At 39.7% G+C, this 13,864-nt stretch overlaps 1 protein-coding gene across 1 annotated transcript in view; it reads right to left on the bottom strand.

Moving 5' to 3' along the window:
• Positions 1-13,864, bottom strand: part of ALK (ALK receptor tyrosine kinase) — a gene marked incomplete at its 5' end in the record, with an annotated part of 708,017 nt that overhangs the window by 447,224 nt on the left and 246,929 nt on the right. The window lies entirely within an intron of this gene.

Here is a 13,864-nt window from a genome sequence, read left to right as displayed (position 1 = left end):
AAAAAAAAAAAGCAACAACAACCATAAAAACCTGTGTAATTTCCACCATCAGTAGAATATGAATAAATTCCAAATCTCTTTCCGTTCCTACCTCTCTACTTCATTCAAAACCGACTTGCCTACTGTCTTCAGGAATTTATTCATTAACATTCACTCAGTCATTCACTTAATTAACATTTATTGAGCACCTACTTAGCATGATACCCAAGTATCATACTAGGTGGGATTAAATCAAACCCATCTCTACCCTCTGGGGGCTCATAGTTTATTGGGGATTTAAACTTCAGAAATAATACCTAACAGAAAGTGAAAAGTGAAGATTTCTAAAGAGAAAGAGATAAAACAGTTTGGGAGAAAGTTAAAGGAGAGAATCCTTTTGTCTGGGGAAGAATAATAAAAGTTTTTTAAGGGTTACAGTGGGTTTGACATGCACCGAAGAGTGAGAATAAAAATAATAATATGGGTAGATGTTTAATCTTCCAGGGCTGGCAATGGAAATAAAGACATCACCAGCAAAGAGAACAGCATATGGCAAAGGCCTGGTGCTTACCACATATATAGGGTTAGTAGACAGCTGAATCTAGCAAAGTTGACTTCAGTGGCCCCTGTATGAAGGTAAAGTAATGGAAAAATATGTTGGAACAATTATGGAGGTTTTAAATTTTAGGCTAAGAAAATTGAACTTAATTCTATTAGCAATAGAAGACACTGAAGGCTTTCTCAATAGAGGAGTGACACAGCCAAGTCTGAGATTTTGGAGGAAAATCCTAATAAAAGAGTATTGGACATTGAAAGCCCAAAGGAAGGGTATGATAAAAGGCTTCATACAGGGCAATGAAGGCATGAGCTAAGAGCAGGCAGAGAAGAGGGGGCAGGGACAAGAGATGCAGTGATGATGGCATCTAACTGGATTGCAATTCATCAGGGATTTGCAAGAAAGAGAAAGAAGTAAAAATAATGCTAAAAGTTTGGATCTGGATGTCTGGGAGGATGATGGTACTAATCAGGGAACTAAGACAGTTATTTTGAAGGAAAGGCAATAAATTCAGATTGGGCATCTTCAGCCTAAGACTCCAGTGGGAATCCAGGAGGAAATGTCCAGCAGGCAATTGGAAATATAGAACTGGAGACTGGAAGAGATTGAAGGAAGTGATTTGGGGATCATTTATCTTAGAGATGAGAGTTGAGGCCATGGGATTGAATGAGACAGGAGAAAGAGGAAGAAGAGGAAGGCACCAAGGGTGTTTAGTTGGATGTTCTAAAATCAATATAATAGCAGAGCTGAAGATCCCTTCTTATCTACCTACCCTACCCCCACCCATCTGTCCTTCACAGCAGCTTTCCCTGCCCATCTCCACCAAAGTTCCTCATTTAGACATGTCCCTTAAGGTTTAAGCTTCACAGAGGACTTAAAGATGTCATTGAAGCATTGGGAAAGCACTAGCCTGGGAAACACAGATTCTAGTCTTGATTCTGCACTAATTCCCTTGATACTTGGGTAGGTAATCCTACTTCTCTGGCCTTGAGTTTGCATCTAAAGTGTAGAGGAGTAGACCAGAAGATCCACAGTCTAACTCTCTGAGTCTTTCCACTGTGACATGAAGGAGCTATGAAGACCACCTGTTTCACTCTCTATGACATCACTCAAATATGCCACATTCTCTCCTTTCCAATGCCAAATCACTGATCATTTGACACTTCTACTAAATTTACTTGGCCTGCCTGCTGCTCCAACTAAGATCATTTCAGGCTTTCAATGACTTCTTATTTCTTCCTATATCAAATTAAAAATTTGGATCATAGTATGTAGTAGGTCTCTATCATTAGTTGGGTCCTCCCTGTTTCCCCTCATTTTCTGCCATTATTGGCAAAACTGCCACTCAATATCAAGTAGTACAATTTAAAAATGTTATACATTTATGCAGAACTATTTCACTAAACAAACATCCAGGTAAAGTTATCCTTTAAAGTGATCTTAAATTCATGTGATATTTAATCGCTTCCTTTATTAAGAGAAACTCCAATATTTTTATCTCACTCATTCGATCTGGTGTTGAATCCTAGGGTTGTTCGGGAACAGTATAGACTTCTTTGGGGAAAATCTCCCTTCTCCTCAGTGTCACAACTCTGGCTCGCTCTGTCTTGTGACTCAGACCCTCTTCTCTGAGCTGGCTCAGAAAAATCAGGGGAGGAGAGGGAATGGGGTTCTATAGTGATAGAAATCTAGCAGTTTCCTGTCATCTTTTATTATTCCTTGCTTAGAGTTGCTTCCAGCTTTCCCTGAAGTCTCATAAACACAGAGATTATAGTCATGTTGGTGTGTCTTTGCATTAGCAAATTAAATGCCAGTGACTATTTTTTTCAAATTAAAGGGGTTTTTTTTTTGTTTTGCTTTGTTTTTTACTCTCCAGAGATAGCAGAATCTTCTCCATTCATGTAGGAATCCAGTTGTTAGCTATCATGTTTGCTGACAATTTAAAGAAGTTTATATCCCTTATAAGCAACTTATAAGCAACCAGGTATGCTCAGTTTGTCTATGATATGAATGGAAGACCTTAAAAATACAAAACTCAACCTCTACTAAAAACAGTTTTCTAAGAATACTTCTTCAAAAAGGTAATTTTTAAAACAATGCTTGCATAGATAATTCCTTAAGTAGAGAGTTAAAGTGGTTTCAGAAAACCAAGATTAATTTTAATGACCCTCACTTACTTGGTTCATTCCCCCAGGAATACTCAGTGAATATTCTGCATGTCTGGATTTCATTGGCTTTGAATGTAAGGAAGCCATGCCAAGCTCCAGGTGTCAGACCTCCATGGGGTCATGCAGATTCCCACAGACTTGAAGGCCTTGGAGACATCACAAAGTCAGTATTACCTGGAAAGACCTAGGACCAATCCTTGGGAGCAGTGAACTAAGAAAGTGTCTTTGCTTTTCTCTTTTCCTCTATTTTGTAATATTTTTGCTTCCACCAGGTGGTAGTAAGTAGGTGTATCCATGGCAAAGGTGGAGCTATCAAAGTGTATAGGCTCACTTTCAGGAAATTACCAAAACAAACTCTGTTTAATGAGAGACTGGAAATCTTAATTAAATGGGATCAATATTACACACAAAATAAAAACAAAAATACAAATGTAAATGAGGTGTCATTCCTTGTGGAAAAAGTCAGAAAATGTGTCTGTGCATGTGTGTTCCATTATCTTGAAACAAACTATGAACTAACTTGGCTTCTTTCACATTAGACTCAGTGGTCAGTTTGCTGAATGTCTTGCATCTCCACCCACATTTTCTTCACTCAGAGAAAAGAGAAGCCCCACATGCAAGTTTCAGATTCCAAATACTTTTGGGGTATCAGTTTCATGAAAAGAAAAACCCACTTTATTAGAATCATCACAAAATCTTATAATTTTAGTGCTAGAAGAGGCTTTAAAGATCTTCTGCTTTGAACCCCCTCATTTGACAAATGAGGAAACGGACCCCAGAGAAGTTGCATGATTTATCCAAAGTCACCCAGCTTGTTAGTGGTATGGATCAGAGCCGAGCAACTATGATTCCAATCAGGCTTTTGTCCCACCTTCCACCAATATGCTCCTGACAAGGTCACCAGTCACCTCCATGTTATTAAATCCAGTGGTCAATCCTCAGCCTCAGATGTTCTTCCTGGACCATCAGCAGCATTTATCCATAACTGATCACTCCCACTCTCCCACTCCCATAGTTTCTTCATGTGACTTCCAGCACACAGGACCTTCTTGGGTTTCCTCCTACCCACCGTCCTCTCTTCAATCCCTTTTGCTGGTTGTTCCTCATCTCCCCAACTTGTTGGAGGTCGCCAGTGCTCAGCCTTTGGACCTCTGCTCTCCTCTAGCTACACTCATTCCTTGGCTTATCTCATCTCCTTAGTAAAGACCCTGAGTTGTATCTTCAGCCCAAACCATTTCCCTGACTTCCAGGACCATTTATCTCTGTGCCTTCTTAAGATCTCCACTTGGACATCTAATAGATGTTTTTTTGTGTGTTACGTGGGCCTCTCACTGTTGTGGCCTCTCCCGTTGTGGAGCACAGGCTCCGGATGTGCAGGCTCAGCGGCCATGGCTCACGGGCCCAGCCGCTCCGCGGCATGTGGGATCTTCCCGGACCGGGGCACGAACCCGTGTCCCCTTCATCGGCAGGCGGACTCTCAACCACTGCGCCACCAGGGAAGCCCCTCTAATAGATGTTTCAAATTTTTCATGTCAAAACTGAATTCATGATCGACCCATACAAACTTGATCTATCCAAGGTCATTCCTAACCCCAATTATTGTGACTCCATCCTTCCAGGCCCAAACTTTCCAAATCATTGGCAGGCAATACCTCCAAAATACACCTCAAATCTGACCACTCCTTACTACTTGTCCTGCTAGCATCTGGCTCATACCTTTTTTTCTTGCCTAGATTCTTGCAAATGCCTTCTACACATCTAACTGCCTCAGCTCTTGTAGTCTAGTCTCAACATACCAGCTAAAGTGATCCTTTTAAAACTTAAGGTAGAGCATGTCACCCCTTGCCTCCAAACCTTCCAAAGACCTTCCTTTTCTCAAAGAGTAAAAGCTAAAGTCCTTACAATGGTCTACAAGACCATACATCTTGCCCCCCAACTCCCTCAAACCTCCCTGACCTCATCTCCTGCTACTCATCCCCTGACTTACTCTGCTCCAGTCACCTTGGCCTCCTGGCTATTCCTGAACCTTCTAGTCGTTCTCCTGCCTCAGAGCCTTTGTGCTTGCTACTCCCTCATCCTGAATGCTCTTCCCCAAGATGTCTGCATGGCTCATTATCTTACCTCCTTCAAGTCTTTGCTCAAATGTCAACCCTCACACAAGGCTTTAACTGACCACCCTTTAAAAAATGTTACCCTATCATTCCCACCTTCTCGGCTTTATTATTCTTTATAGAATTTATTCTCTTCTAACACATTGTATATTTTACTAACTTATTTTTTGTTTCTTTCTATAAGAATATAAGCATCAGGAAAGCAGGAATTGATGTCAGTTCTGTTCACTGATGGGTCTCCAGTACATAGAACAGTTCCTTACACATATGTGTTGAATAAATAGTTGTGGTATGAATGGATGGATAGAGTGAACGAATGAGTGAAGGAGGGAATGAATGATGGCTCCAAGTCCAGTCTCCTACTATAACATACGGTTCCTCTGTTACTTTCATACTTTCCTGGGCTTGGAAAAATCAGTTTCTAATACAACTGTTCCTAATAGTGTAACTAATGTTGGAAAATTCGATATGGCAATAAACTTCTGACATCACTTCTTTATTTGGGCAGATAAGGCTTGCTCTCTAAGAGCTGTGTATTTCTTTATAAGTGTATACTTGCAGTTCAGATGGGCTGCCACCAGGTAGAACACTATGCCTGCAGTCAGGAGCTCTACCTCTCTAATCTTTCTCCCCCTCTCCCTACATACTGTCCCAGGCCAGGCCATAGTCTCCTCCTAGGTCACTTTCAGAAGCTGCTCTGTTGGTCTTCCTGTTCCTCAGCCTTTCTCCCTTAATTCTCCACCCCGTCCCCCCCAACCAGAATGATCTATTTTAGTGGTCTTCAATCTTTTATTTTTTAATGGCCACTTCTTTTTACTTGTAGGCAGACTTACAGAACAGAGAGTCGCTATTTGAAGCTCTAGCCCCACCTCAAGACTGCCTCTGAAGATGTCTCCAGGTCTCAGAGTTGTAGAAGGCAGTTCATATTCCCTGGATTGATATGGGACTCAAACTCGGCCTGGACACTCTGTCTCATATAAACCAGCAAGGGCTCCCTATCACCTAGAAAAGTGTTTCCTCTACCTTAATCATCCATGCACCACCTTCACGATTTTTTGCCACAGTTGTGTGCATCTCGTATTATTATTAACTTAATGTTTTTCTTAAAACCAACTCACATTTATAAACTTAGTTTAAGGAATTTGTATCACTATTATGACCACCATAAACTAAAAATCAGTGTCATTTGTTATGAATAGAAGGTACTTTAAAATTAAATATATAACTATTCAAATGACAAAGATCATCAGGTACATCTGTAAGTGCACACCACAATGTGGGAAACACTGGCCTAGAGAATAAAGCCCCAGCTCCTTCCCATGGCTTGTTCAACACCCTCCAGGAGTCTGGACTTTCCTATGGTTCTCCTCATGCTGTTTCATGCCTTCCTGAGTTTGTTCATGCAGTTGTTCCCTTTGCCTAGAATGCCTATCGCATTAACATTTAGTTTTAGTTGAAAAAAAATTTTATTAAAGTATTACACATACATAATTTAAGAAGTCAACTAGTACTCTAGGCTTATAACAGAAAGCAGTTTTCTCTTCTCCCTAATTCCCACTCTCCAGAACAAACACTTTAGATTATTTTTTTTAATTGTGGTAAAGTACACACAACATAAAATTTACCACCTTAACCACTTTTAAGTGTAGAGTTCAGTGGCACATTATTGTGCAACCATCACTACTGTCCATCTCCTGAACTATTTTCTTCTTTACAAACTGGAACTCCATACCCACTAAACAATAATTCCCCATTTCCCATCTTCCTAGCTCCTGGAGGGTGCCACTCTACTTTCTGTCTCTATGAATTTGACTAATTTAGGTACCTCATATGAGTGCAATCATACAGTATTTGTCTTTTTGTGACTAGGTTATTTCACTTAGCATAATGATTTTGAGGTTCATTCATGGTGTAGCATGCAACAGTTTTAATTCACTTCAGGAATTCCTTTCACCATTATATTGGGAATTCTCTTTGCTTCTCTTCTGGGATGGATCTTTTGTTTCAGTTTCATGGTTCCCATGTTTTCCTATTCCATGTTTTATTCTCTTATTTCCATGTGGCACATCCTCCCGTATCTTTTTAAGAAAGGGTGCATAAAGGGTAAATTTTTTAGACCTTAAATTTATGAAAGTATCTTTATTTTAACTTCATATTTAATGGAAGTTTCACTGGATATGAAATTTTGGGTTGGAAATTATTTCCCTTTGGGATTTTGATTACATTTATCAATTGACTTCTAGATTCCCAAGTTGCAGATGTTAAGGCAGATATTATTCTGATTACTTATTATTTGTATGTGATCTATATTTTTTCTTCTGAAAGATGTACGATCTTTCCTTATTCTCTATTTTTTTTAAATTTCACAATTATGTGCTATTATGTTTACCTTTTATATTTTGATTGTGCTGAGCACTTTCTGTGGTTGTCATTTGTGTGCGTGTGTGTGTGTGTGTGGTTAAGTTTTATTCCTGCTCCCAACACTGACTCTGAGAATCCTCTCCCTTTCTTTGTTCTGCTTCTTGGTTTTGGTTTTGATCTCTGTTTTTCTTTTTCTTTTTTTTATACAGCAGGTTCTTATTAGTCATACATTTTATCCACATCAGTGTATACAAGTCAATCCCAATCTCTCAACTCATCACACCACCACCACCCCGCCCCGCACGGCTTTCCCCCCTTGGTATCCATTCATTTGTTCTCTACATCTGTGTCTCTATTTCTGCCCTGCACACTGGTTCATCTGTACCATTTTACAGGTTCCACAAATATGCAACAAAAAGAATAAAATATCTAGGAATAAACCTACCTAAGGAGGTAAAAGACCTGTATTCAGAAAACTGTAAGACACTGATGAAAGAAATTAAAGATGATACAAACAGATGGAGAGATATACCATGTTCTGGGATTGGAAGAATCAACATTGTGAAAATAACTATACTACCCAAAGCAATATACAGATTCAATGCAACCCCTATCAAACGACCAACGGCATTTTTCACAGAACTAGAACAAAAAATTGCACAATTTGTATGGAAATACAAAAGACCCCGAATAGCCAAAGCAATCTTGAGAAAGAAAAATAGAGTTGGAGGAATCAGGCTCCCTGACTTCAGACTATACTGCAAAGCTACAGTAATCAAGACAGTATGGTACTGGCACAAAAACAGAAAGATAGATCATTGGAACAGGATAGAAAGCCCAGAGATAAACCCACACGCCTATGGTCACCTTATCTTTGATAAAGGATGCAAGAGTATACAATGGAGAAAAGACAGCCTCTTCAATAAGTGGTGCTGGGAAAACTGGACAGCTACATGTAAAAGAATGAAATTAGAACACTCCCTAACACCATACACAAATATAAACTCAAAATGGATTAAAGACCTAAGAGTAAGGCCAGACACTATAAAACTCTTAGAGGAAAACATAGGCAGAACACTCTATGACATAAATCACAGCAAGGTCCTTTTTGACCCACCTCCTAGAGAAATGGAAATAAAAACAAAAATAAACAAATGAACCTAATGAAACTTAAAAGCTTTTGCACAGCAAAGGACAACATAAACAAGACGAAAAGACAACCCTCAGAATGGGAGAAAATATTTGCTAATGAAGCAGCTGACAAAGGATTAATATCCAAAATTTACAAGCAGCTCATGCAGCTCAATATCAAAAAAACAAAAAACCCAAACCAAAAATGGGCAGAAGACCTAAATAGACATTCTCCAAAGAAGATTTACTGATTGCCAACAAACACATGAACGGATTCTCAACATCACTAATCGTTAGAGAAATGAAAATCAAAACTACAATGAGGTATCACCTCACACCAGTCAGAATGGCCATCATCAAAAAATCTACAGATAATAAATGCTGGAGAGGGTATGGAGAAAAGGAACCCTCTTGCACTGGTGGTGGGAATGTAAATTGATACAGCCACTATGGAGAACAGTATGGAGGTTCCTTAAAAAACTAAAAGTAGAACTACCATATGATCCAGCAATCCCACTACTGGGCATATACCCTAAGAAAACCATAATTCAAAAAGAGTCATGTACCACAATGTTCACTGCAGCTCTATTTACAATAGCCAGGACATGGAAGCAACCTAAGTGTCCATTGACAGACGAATGGATAAAGAAGATATGGCACATATATACAATGGAATATTACTCAGCCATAAAAAGAAATGAAATTGAGTTATTTGTAGTAAGGTGGATGGACCTAGAGTTTGTCTACACAGTGAAGTAAGTCAGAAAGAGAAAAACAAATACCATATGCTAACATATATATATGGAAACAAACAAAAACAAAATGGTTCTGAAGAACCTAGGGGCAGGACATGTATAAAGATGCAGATGTAGAGAATGAACTTGAGGACACGGGGAGGGGGAAGGGTAAGCTGGGTGAAGTGAGAAAGTGGCATGGACATACATACACTACGAAATGTAAAATAGATAGCTACAAGGAAGCTGCCACATAGCACAGGGAGATCAGCTCAGTGCTTTGTGACCACATAGAGGGGTGGGATAGGGAGGGTGGCAGGGAGACACAAGTGGGAGGGGATATGGGGATATATGTATATGTATAGCTGATTCACTTTGTTATAAAGCAGAAACTAACACATCATTGTAAAGCAATTATACTCCAATAAAGATGTTAAGAAAAAAAAAAAGCCAGTTGGAATCTCTGTGTGCATGGATGGGGGCAATTGCTTTGTAAACTTCACAGGTGGATGATTGGGCCAGGACTTAACCATTGTGTAAAGGGTCCCCCCTCCCTGTCAATATGAATAGATTTTTCTCTTGGGCTTGTCAATCTCTTAATGGAGGCTCCTTCTGCTTTCCTGCCTGGATAGGAAGGCAGAAGCCTGACTGCCACTCTTCTAAAGTCTTGGGTTGGGGAGGAATAGGCCTGGGAATCTCATCATTTAGGATACAGACTCTCCCTTAATCCCCTAATAGTTAGTATGGTGTAAACCCATGACCTCACTTCTGCCTGTTTCCTGGACTCTCCTTAGATTCCATTTTGGATCCCTCTATTCTTCCCCCAGTTGACACATTTCCACCTTCAGCCTTTACATATGGCTCCCCCAAGGCCTGCTTTTCTCCCATGCCAGCCTTCAGTTCAGACAGAACATCCCTGATATCTTTTAATGAGCCCATAATTTTTATCTTTCAAGTAAAAATAGAACCTATGAGTAGAGCCCTAAATCTAGGCAGAGGATGAAGATTCTTTGGAAGTCAAACTCTAAGTACTTGGAACCACAGGGAAGGGAAGGAGGAAAGGGAAATACCCAATTCATGCTTTTCAGAGTTTCAGATCCCTGACTTTAAGATACCAAATAACAAGAGATTGAAGATGAATATCAGAAAATATTTAGATTGAAGCAAGCCTTCAAATGACTATACACATAGTTGATGCTCTATGGAAACATAATAAGGTGAATTTAACATATGGGTAGTGTGGTAGACATATGGTAACTTCTTACTAGAACTAAGATTTGGGGGTCTTCAGATGTCTTGGTGCCTCATCAACAATTGGCTTCCTTTTTCGATGATGCACTGTCTCCCCTTTAACAGAGCCTTTAATTTCTAACCTAATCTTATTTGTCATGATTCTCTGAGACATGCCAAATAAAGCTTTCAGGTCTCTATGTATTTTGGTATCTGGATATGTCTGACTCACTTAAGGGCTTTCATCCAGTGACAGTAACCATACCCGATGAGGTCTCCATGTTAACAGGGCTTAAATGTTTTCTACCCCTCAGGCTCTTTGGGTGATGATTCAACCAAAGAGAAAATGGGAAATGAAAGTTTGCACCCCCTCCCTTTCTGACTGCAGTGCACTGCAATAGGGCTACTTTTAATGTGCTTAGCAACAATTAGCTCTTGAAGCTGCAACAGCTGCACAGTGCTGATGCTCTCCAGATGCAGCCAACGAATTAAATCATGCGATAATTCAATTGGAAAACTGGGTGTAATTATGAAGAATGCAGAGTCTGCTAGTGACTTCGAGCTCTTGGAACAACAGTGGTGTGGGCTATTCTGAGAGCATGTGGTCCGCACAGAAACTGATATGGGTGTTTGTAGGAATCTAGGTCCCCTCTCTGACAATGACAGCATTACCTAGCCCTGTGCTCAGTTAAGAGCTAGCTGAGTGCCACCCAAACAAATCTTTTTAACTTCCAAACTTTTCACAGACCACCCTTCATGACATGATCATGGCTATCCTTTGAGTGTCTGCTTGTTGAAAACACGTAAACAAATAAAGGCTAGAGTTCCCAGGACTAGCAGTTCATGTATTAATCCAAAAAGCCAGTTAAGACAGAGAATTATAAAATAGGATACTTAAACATTCTATTTTAACTAGAAGACAGGTACATATATTCACATACCCATCTTGATGTAGGGCCAAGGCCAAGGTCTTGGGTCCTCTGTGAGTCATCTTTCTTACAGTCTCCATATTCAAAACGCATTGCCTATAATTTCCCATTTGGGTTTATATAAAGAAGAACAGGAACCTAAAAGGATTTGCAGAGAATTTTGAATAGACTTCTTAAAGATATTCATGCTTTTCTTTCCAAACTTTTATAGTCATCTTACTCCCAACGCAAATGCTCTGTGCACTGCCTTGCAGTTGTGCACTATACAATTCGAGGGGGTGTCATCCAGAGTGTTCCTCAGAACTGTTCTGTGACAACCCACAGAGCCTTTCTCAGTGGCCCTGCATCATTCAACAGCAACTTCTTTTTTAGTGGCTTGCCTTTATTGAATCTTTCCAAAGCATTCAACTGAATTTTCATAGAAACAATGGCTCTGTTCTTGCATTGTAATTGAATTTTGTAATTACCATAAATATCTTTGCGAACAAATAAAACAAGGGACTCTTGGGAAGCTAACATCTTAACTGATGGCAGCAGAAGAATGCAGGTATGCTAGAGAATAGCCTGTTGACCTCGAGTGTTCAGGCTGCTGTTAGCATCAATCAGGATGCTTTACAGAGGGAGCAGTTAATACAGTGGGTTGGTGAAAGTGGAGGTTAATGAAGACAGCTTCTACTGTCCTGTGAATTTAGTGATGCTCTTAAATGAATTTGTATTTTGTTCTTCACTATTGCTTCTATATGTTTTTTTAAACCTCTTTATTGGAGTATAATTGCTTTACAATAGTGTCTTAGTTTCTGCTTTATAACAAAGTGAATCAGCTATACATATACATATATCCCCATATCTCCTCCCTCTTGCGTCTTCCTCCCACCCTCCCTATCCCACCCCTCTAGGTGGTCACAAAGCACTGAGCTGATCTCCCTGTGCTATGTGGCTGCTTCCCACTAGCTATCTATTTTACATTTGGTAGTGTATATAAGTCCATGCCACTCTCTCACTTCGTCCCAGCTTACCCTTCCCCCACCCCATGTCCTCAAGTCCATTCTCTACGTCTGTGTCTTTATTCCTGTCCTGCCCCCAGGTTCTTCAGGAGCTTTTTTTTTTTTTTTTGATTCCATATATATGTGTTAGCATATGGTATTTGTTTTTCTCTTTCTGACTTACTTCACTGTGTAGACAAACTCTAGGTCCATCCACCTTACTACAAATAACTCAATTTCATTTCTTTTTATAGCCAAGTAATATTCCATTGTATATATGTGCCACATCTTCCTCATCCATTCATCTGTTGATGGACACTTAGGTTGCTTCCATGTCCTGGCTATTGTAAATAGAGCTGCAATGAACATTGTGGTACATGACTCTTTTTGAATTATGGTTTTCTCTGGGTATATGCCCAGTAGTGGGATTGCTGGGTCATATGGTAGTTCCATTTTTAGTTTTTTAAGGAACCTCCACACTGTTCTCCACAGTGGCTGTATCAATTCAATTCCCACCGACAGTGCAAAAGGGTCCCCCCTTCTCCACACCCTCTCCAGCATTATTGTTTGTAGATTTTTTGATGATGGCTATTCTGACTGGTGTTAGGTGATACCTCATTGCAGCTTTGATCTGCATCTCTCCAATGATTAGTGATGTTGAGCATTGAAAAATAGCACCTAGATAGCATTTTACCTTTTCATCTATGAACAGATTTTGGGATTCCTTATCATAGATCCCCAAGCATAAGAGTTCTCACGTTGGGGCCTCCTTCCCTGGCTTAGAGTTTCCTGCCCATAGTAGAGTAAAAAATGAATGAGGCTGGTTAATGAAGTGGTAAGAAATTCTCTTTGTATAACAGTGATTTGAAATCATGAGGAGATTGACAAAGGTATTCTACTGAGAGCCACTCTCTCCCATAATGACAGTTTCCTGCACAGATTGAAGGCCACAAGAAATATCGATTTCTAAAGAGGAAGAAAGTCATCAATTTATCCATTTGGGACTTTCTCCAATTCCTGTTCTTTTGGCTGTGCCTTTGAGGACAACATGTCTTTTAATTAGGTCAGGCCAGGAAATAGCAACCTCTTCAGATCTGAGAAACACTCTGTTGAGGAACAGTTCCCTAGAATCAGATAGTCGTCAGTTCAAATCATGACTCTACCACTTTCTTACCTAAGTTAACTTAAGTTGAACATCAGTCTCTTGTCTGTAAAAGGTCATGGAAATAAGTATTCCACAGAGGTAATGTGAGTATTAAATGCTTCAACGTATCCCAAAGGACCAGAAATGTGTAGATGCTCAATAACTATTAGGCAGGAGCAAAGGGTAATCAAAGTTACTGGAAAGTAAAGGAACTGGGAAAGTTGTAAGGCATAGAAACAGAAGATGCAAAATAGAGAGGGAAAGAATACGAGAAGTAATAAAAATAATATACAGAATTTTATAGTTACAAAGCAAAAATTTATACACGTTGTATCACTGGCATATCCCAACAATGCTGTGAGACAGGACAGGCATTAAATTCATTTTACAGACGAGGAAGCTGAAGCCCCAAAGAGTAAGAACTGGCAAAGATGATGGAACAGAGTTGGAACTAGACCCAATGTCTCCTTATTCCCAGCCTAGTACTTTGCTCATGAGGCCTTATGGTCTCCAAATTTCTGTCTTTACCATACCACCT

Source organism: Mesoplodon bidens (assembly GCF_964165515.1).
Source record: "Mesoplodon bidens genome assembly, chromosome: 14".
Classification (NCBI taxonomy): Eukaryota; Metazoa; Chordata; class Mammalia; order Artiodactyla; family Ziphiidae; genus Mesoplodon; species Mesoplodon bidens.
The sequence above is the reverse complement of the archived record's forward strand: the minus strand, read 5'-3'. Positions and strand labels throughout refer to the sequence as shown.